The following is a 7,561-nucleotide window of genomic DNA, read 5'->3' as shown; positions in this document are numbered from 1 at the left end:
GGGGACAGGCTCTTCTCTCCATCCCTCCCCCCCATTCTGGTCCTTTCATCCAGGCTTTGTTGGGATGACCCGGGAGAGGAGGGTGCCTGTCTTCCCTGTCCGAAGGGGCCACGAGACACGGCCGTCTGTACAAGGACCCGAGCCCTGGAGATGGGTGCAGAAGAGGGATGAGATTTTCTGGAGGAGGGAAGGGAAAACGACCTGAGTCCGAGGCTCAGAAGCTGGAACGGACACTTTGGGGGTGGAAGCCCCACTGAGCTCCCTTAGGCAGGGGTCCAGGCTCAGGCCTGGAAAAGGGGCCTAGAGATGCTAGGACCTGGAGCCGCAGGAGGGGCTCGGTGAAGCCAAGCGATACGGTTCTCGGGGATCCTGCCGCCCCCGTGCCCAGGACTCGCCTGCGTCCCCAGGTATCGAGGTTCCAGTCCCCATCACGAGACGTGAAGGGATAGGGGTCTGCTCAGCAGCGGGCGTGTGTGCAGTAGGTGGGTGCACGCGCACGCACACACACGTGAGTGGCACAGGACGGTGGATCCCTCGTTGGTTTCTGGTCGCGCGCTGCCTTCCCCCAGAGCGGGAGGCAGGGGGGCTGGCCCAGGGCAGGAGCGCACACGGTCCGGGGAGCCAGGGCCTTGGGCCTCTTGAAGCTGTCGGAGGGCAGAGGAGGGGTCTCTTCCCTCGGCAACCCCCGGCCTTTGGGTCCTTCACTGTTTTCCTTCCAGGCCGAAAGGTTCTGTTTGAGGAAGGGAGGGAGAGGGTGCGGGGCCGCCGTGGGTGCGGAATTGGACGCTGCTCACTCTGCCAGCACACGGGGTGGGGAGGGGACCCCAGCGCCCCTTCTCCCCACGGCTTCGCGCAGCTGCTCGGAGGACGTGGCTGAGAATGTGGAGGTGCAAGGGGCCGCCTTTTCTCCGAGTGGGAACACGGCCTCTGCGATCCAGAGAGGGTGTCTGTGTGGCTTTCCCCCACCTCCCCAGCGTCCACACTGGCCTTTGTAAATAAACGACGTGGTCCTTGTCGAGATGTCTTGATGTTTGCTTTCCAAGGGTAGGAGACTGGCTGAAGAAAACTTGGTTTCAGGAGGCTTAGTAAGGCGGGACCCGGAGAACGTGGAAGGGGTCCGGCTGGCACAGCGGTAAAGGACTCCTCCATTTCCCACGCCGACCCCCGTCAGGGCTGGGAGGGGGGTAGAAAGGCCATTACTGCCGCCATCTGATGACAGGGCAAGACTCTGAGCTCAGGGAAAAAGCCCGAAACAAAGCAAACTGTTGCACCCAGATCTTCTGCGAGTGAGTCGGGTGTAGCCTGGAGCTCCGGGATGAAGCCTGGCCGAGGCCTCCTGCAGCTTGTGTGACCCGAAGGTCATCTCCGCTGGGGGCGTTCTGGGCCGTGGCCGCGGACGAGGCCTCTGTGGTACAGGAGTGAACCATGAGCGCAGACGCCACGGATAATGTGGACGAATGTTCCACACCAGCACCTTCAGCCCGGTGAAAAACAAAAAATAATGGAAAAAGCTTCAAAGGGCCAAGGAGACTGGTGGGGGAGGCAAGGGGGAGGGAAGGCCCTGAAGGCCGCCTCTGACCTGGGAGCTTTGCTGAGGCTGTGCTCGGAGAGCCTTGAATGTTGGCCTGGGGCCAGGGGAGCAGCAGGGTGGGGTCTGGGGACCATCAGGCACTGGACTGGGGCCCCGGAGGGCGAACTGGGACCAAACCCATCTCAGGGTCTGCGGTGGGGCCGCCCACCATTCCGGGGGTCTGGAATTGCCCAAGCCTCCGACTTGGAATAAGCTGGTCCCAGATGGATCGCCAGCATCTGCAGATGCCTGGTGGGAGCCGGCAGGAATCTCAGGGGCACAAACTCAGCCACAACAAACATGGACGGAGCACCTGCCGAGAGAAGCCGCCGTGCGCGAGGCCAGGCAGGGATGACAGGGACGACAGACCCCAGGACGCGGGGCAGTTCCAGCGCCTGGATCGTCTCCCAGAGACGAAGACGGCCGCTTAGCATTTCAAGAAGGTAAAGGTCAAACTAAACGACCAAGTGGAGGAGCTGGGAAGCGCGTGAGCAGCGTTGGGTGTCAGCGGATGGACGCAGGGGCAGATTGGGCATAGCTGGGGTGACGAATGGCAGAATGCCGCTGCGGCTCCACTTCCCCGGATGCAAAACAGGCCACGGGTACACGGGGCGCCGGCCCGGCCCGGGGCCTGGGAGGGGAGAGACACCGAAGGCCAGCCTGGAGAAAGGATGTCACAAGTCTCTAGACTTGATGAAAACCAGCGGTTCACAGATTCCGCCAGCCCAGGGAATTAAAATGAACTCGCGCTCTGCAGAAAGGCAAAAACAAAGAGAAAATATTTTAAAGCAACCAGAGAAGGAAGAGAGCGGGCTCTCCAGGGAGCAGCGGAGGGGCTTACGTCCCCCCTGCAACGTGGAACCCCCGCAGGGTGGGTGCCCCTCCCCTCCAGAGTATCTTTCCAAGATGAAGGTAAAATGAAGGTATTTTCAGACACATCCAAACTGAGATGACCCCCAGCCGACTGACATGTGGGGTGATCTCGGGTCAATAAAAAGCAAGAACAGAACAAAGAACAGTAAATACGTATGTAAACCTAAGCAAACATTGATTCTATAGAACAAAAGCGATAATGTCTCATGGTAGGGTTTTTTGTTTTGTTTTTAGAGAGAGAGAGAGAGAACACAAGCTGGGGGTGCAGAGGGAGGAGAGGGAGAGAATCTTAAGCAGGCCCCACACTCAGTGTGGAACCTAACAACAGGGCTCGATCCCACAACCCTGGGATCGTGACCTGAGCCAAAATCAAGACTCAGACACTCAACCGACTGAGCCACCACCAGGCACTTCTCATNCCAGGGGGATGAGACCGGAATGAGGCACACAGTCACCGATTAGAGGTGGAGACATCGCCATGAACTCATGTTCAGCTTAATACAGATCCAGCTAGAAGTATTTGTAGATGAGGGGCGCCTGGATGGCTCAGTCGTTAAGTGTCCAACTCCAGCTCAGGTCATGATCTCACGGTTCGTGGGGGCGAGCCCCGCATCAGGCTCTGTGCTGACAGCTTGGAGCCTGCTTCAGATTCTGTCTCTCCCTCTCTCTCTGCTCCTCCCCCGCTCATGCTCTGTTTCTCTGTCTCAAAAATAAGTAAACTATAAAATATTTAAAAAAAAATAGAAGTATTTGTGAGTGTGACTTAGCACGCACGTGCATGTCCTTGCTCTCTGTGGACAGGGCCCAGGAGCCGTGACACCCGGTGGCAGCAAGCACCCCGGTGCTCAGAGGTTGCTCATTTGCAGCCCCCCCTTCCCACTGTGTGAGCACCGCGCTGGGGCAGCATTCCAGGCTGGTGACTCCCAGCTGGCCTGTGCAGCCGGTCAGCCTCCCCACCGCCTGGGCCACAGCCCTCCCTGCAGGGCAGTAGGCGAGGAGGGATATGGTCCAGACTCCAGGAGAAGCTGGTGTCCCAGAGAGTCATGGCAGGGGCTGTTTTTGTTGTTTTTTTAACATTTATTTTTGAGAGAGAGAGAGACAGAGTGTGAGCAGGAGAGGGTCAGAAAGAGGGAGGGAGAGGGAGACACAGAATCCGAAGCAGCTCCAGACTCTGAGCTGTCAGCACAGAGCCCTGTGTGGGGCTCGAAACCACGATCCATGAGATCATGACCTGAGCCGAAGTCGGAAGCTTAACCGACTGAGCCACCCAGGAGCCCCTGAGCCACCCAGGAGCCCCGGCAAGGGGCTGTTTTTTTTTTTTTTTTTTAAATGTTTTTTTTATTTATTTCTAGGAGACAGAGAGAGAGACAGCGTGAGCAGGGGAGGGTCAGAGAGGGAGGGAGTCACAGACTGAAACAGGCTCCAGGCTCTGAGCTGGCCGTCAGCACAGAGCCCGACGCGGGGCTCGAACCCACGAACCGTGAGATCATGACCTAAGCGAAAGTCGGACGCTTAACCGCTTAACCGACTAAGCCACCCAGGCGCCCCAAGCAAGGGGCTGTTTTTAATCGCTCCCTTTCAAGTGCAACATTCCAAATTCCCTGTGGGTGGGGCTGGGGGTGACCACAGGACATTTGTAGAACAAAAGAAAACAGAATGATTGAAAGCAAAAGTCTGGAAAAAGGTAAACTACAAACACAAGCCAGAAGAAGATGAGGGTACTGTGCTAATAATAGATCATACAGAATTTCAGGCTGAAAGAAACACTAAGAGGTAAAGGGGTTAATTCATAATGATAAAAGGTAACATTCACTGGGAAAATAGGGTAATGCTAAGTATTTGTGGATCTAATGACATGCCCTCAATATATAAAAAGAAAACAATCGAGAGACTATAAAGAGAATCAGAAAAGCCCTAAGTCAGATCTGAATACCCCTCTGTCTGTAATTGAGAGGTTAGGCAGGGAGACAATAGCAATCGAGGCCAGCATATATCCTTAATTCTAAGATAGAGATTTGGGGGGCGGGGTCCTCGGCCGGCTCAGTTAGTAGAACATGTGACTTCCTGATCTCACAGTTGTGAATTTGAGCCCCGTGTTGGGTGTAGAGATTACTTAAAAATAAAATCTTTAAAAAAATAACATAATGGGGTGTCTGGGTGGCTCAGTCAGTTAAGCGTACAACTTCAGCTCAGGTCATGATCTCAGGGTCGGCAAGTTTGAGCCCTGTGTCGGGCTCTGCTTGGGAGTCTCTCTCTCTCCCTCTGCCCCTCCCCAACTTGCACATGCACACTTGCTCTCTCTCAGATTTAAAAAAAAGAGAGAGAGAATGTTGGGAATTATGAAATATTTTAAAACCAAACTATAACGAAGAGTTACCTATCAACACTGATGGGATGAAGTTAAAGCTATATGTAGAAGAAAGTTCATAGCCTTAAATACATACATTAGAAAAGAAGAAAAATTGAAAAGCAATGAGTTAAGTAGCCATCTGAAGAAGTTAAAAAAAAAAAAATAGCAAAATATACCCAAAGAATGGAGAAGGGTAGAAAAATAAAGAGTAGAGGAAAAATTAATGAAATTAAAAACAATAAATGATAAAGGTTTTATATGTATCAAAACTACAGTGAGGGGTGCCTGGCTGGCTGGCTGGGTGGAGCTGTGACTCTTGGTCTCAAGACTGTGAGCTCAGGCCCGCGGTAGGTGCAAGGAGGGCTTAAAACTAAAATCTTAATAAAAAAAGAACATGCAGTGAGATTTTCCTCACTCCAATTATAATTGCTACTCTTAGAGGGGAAAAGAAACGGGAAACAACAAGTGTTGGTGAAGATGGGAAGGAATTGGACCCGCGCACTGTTGGTGAAGATGTGAAATGGAGAGCGTCTGTGGAAAACAGTGTGGTGGCAGTTTCTTGAAAAATGAAAAGTAGAGTTACCGCAGGACGGAGCAATTCCACTTGTAGGTACACACTCAAAACAACAGAAGGCAGGGTCTTAAGGAGATATTTGTGGACCCATGTTCATAGCACCGTTACTCACAGGACCCAAAACATGGAAGCAACCCAGCCCAGCTGTCCACCAAATGGATGGACCGCTAAGCAGGGTGTGTGGTATAGACGCACGGTGGGATCTTACTGTTTGGAAAAGGTGCTGCAACACGGATGGACCCTGAGGACATCACACTAACTGAAATAAGCCAGTCACAACAAAGACAAATACTATATGATTAAATGAGATACTTGGCCGGGTCAAAATCATAGAGATAGAAAGTAGGCCGCGGTCGCCAGGGTTGGGAGGAGGGGAATGGAGAGTTAGTGTTTAATGGGGGCAGAGTTTCAGTTTTGCAGGATGAAGGATTCTGGAGACGGACGGCGGTGGTAGTTTTAAAACAATGTGAATGTATTTTCTTTTATGTTTATTATTTTGAAAGAGAGAGACAAGGGGAGGGGCAGACACACACAGAATCCCAAGCAGGCTCCAGACTCCAAGCTGTCCGCACAGAGGCCAATGCTGGGCTCGAACCCATGAACCGTGAGATCACCACCTGAGCTTAACCAACTGAGCCATGCAGGTGCCCCTACTGGTCAATTATTTTGAGACAGTGTTCCTCAATCTGGGTTTGTGGGAAGTTCTCTGTGCTCGCATGGTTATGCATCTGACGAGACTGCCACAGAAGCCACATTCCTTCCCCGCACATCACGGCCGGCGACACGATGGCCACGCTCCTTACTATGGGTCATGGTAGCCTTGACAGCTTAGAAGAAAGGGTGTGGCTCCTGCTGGGCTTTCCTCTGTGAAGTCATTAGTTTACCTATGTAATTAATAAATATCTCAAAGGAGAGGCTTTGAAACTGTGCAAATTTCCTGTTTCTCCTCAAACTTTCATCCCTAATTTCGCTCTTGGTTACCGGTCCCACCACGGGGATGGCCCAGGTCTGAACGCCAGTTTCTGATGTCTTTGCTGGTTGCGGTTCTTCTGAACGAAAGGCTGTCCTTTCTCCCTTATCTGTGTGTTTATTTTTACCCACTTTGCCATAACACACTTTGCTGTAACTCACGCGTGCGGCGTTTACAACAAGTGCGTGCCACGGAGCCCAGTGATTTTTAGAGGTCATTGTCATGGTGCCCTTGCGGACCCGGTGCCAGCCGCACCCACTCCGGCTCCTCCGGGCCGCTTGCGAACAGCACGCAGCCAGTGACCCTGCAACGACAGGGGCTGCCTTGCCGGGGAAGGTACCCAGCCGCCAACTTGGGCAGCCCGCAGCCACTGACACGCCTCAAGAGTGCCGCCGATCCTGCGGGTGACTCTGGCTCCAGAGCTCCCTGGACACAGGCTGAGGCAGGCCAACCGGGGCCACAGCCAGCTGCGCCCTCTCCCTGCCCAGTCCTGCTTCCTCACTGCCCCGGCCTCTAGGGACCCTGACCTAGGCCGGCGCATCTCCCCCATCGCAGACATGCCCTCTGAGCCCTCGGCCCGCCGGGCAGGGGTGAGGTGGGGGGCTCTGGAGGCCAGGCCCCTCCCCTGTTACTCAGACGGAGGAGGGAAGCCTGGGAGGCCAGGCTTATTTAGCAAACGGCTGTCGTCCCCATAGTCTTGCTAAGTCTGAAGCCCAAAAGCTCTGCTCTGAGCTGAGAGTCCCTGGAAGAAAAGCAGAACTCCCGANTTTTCCAGGGTTTCAAAAGCGCGGCCCCTCCCAAGGCCTCGCAAAGTAGAGACGGAAATTCAGACGGAGCTGGAAAGGGGAGGGGGGTGGGTGAGGGAGGAAGAAAGTGGATGCACGTGCCCTCCAATCCGTCCATCTGTCCGTCCGTCCATCCATTCGTCCGTTCGTCCATCCATCCATCCATCCGTCCGGCCATCCGTCCATCCGTCCGGCCGTCCATCCGTCCATCCGTCCGTCCATCCATTCGTCCATCCGTCCGTCCATCTGTACATCCATCCGTCGTCCGTCCGTCCATCCATCCGTCCATCCAGGACAAACCTGCAAGCACGGGGCTGGGACCAGCCAGGCACAAAAATAAACTCCGCTTTATTTACACGGGTGCGGGGTGATCCTGTCCGTCCTCCTGGTCCCCGGGCGCGCCCCCCGCAGCGCCTTGCGTGCGGTGCTCGTCGGCGGG

At 54.3% G+C, this 7,561-nt stretch overlaps 1 protein-coding gene across 1 annotated transcript in view; it reads left to right on the top strand.

Moving 5' to 3' along the window:
* The window catches only part of RIT1 (Ras like without CAAX 1), a 245,244-nt gene that overhangs the window by 134,161 nt on the left and 103,522 nt on the right, over nucleotides 1-7,561 (top strand). The gene's annotated exons all lie outside the window — the stretch shown is intronic.

Source organism: Crocuta crocuta, unplaced genomic scaffold (genome assembly GCF_008692635.1).
Source record: "Crocuta crocuta isolate KB4526 unplaced genomic scaffold, BGI_CrCroc_1.0 scaffold528, whole genome shotgun sequence".
Taxonomy (NCBI): Eukaryota; Metazoa; Chordata; class Mammalia; order Carnivora; family Hyaenidae; genus Crocuta; species Crocuta crocuta.
Note: the sequence above shows the minus strand (reverse complement) of the source record. Positions and strands in the feature narration are given on the sequence as shown.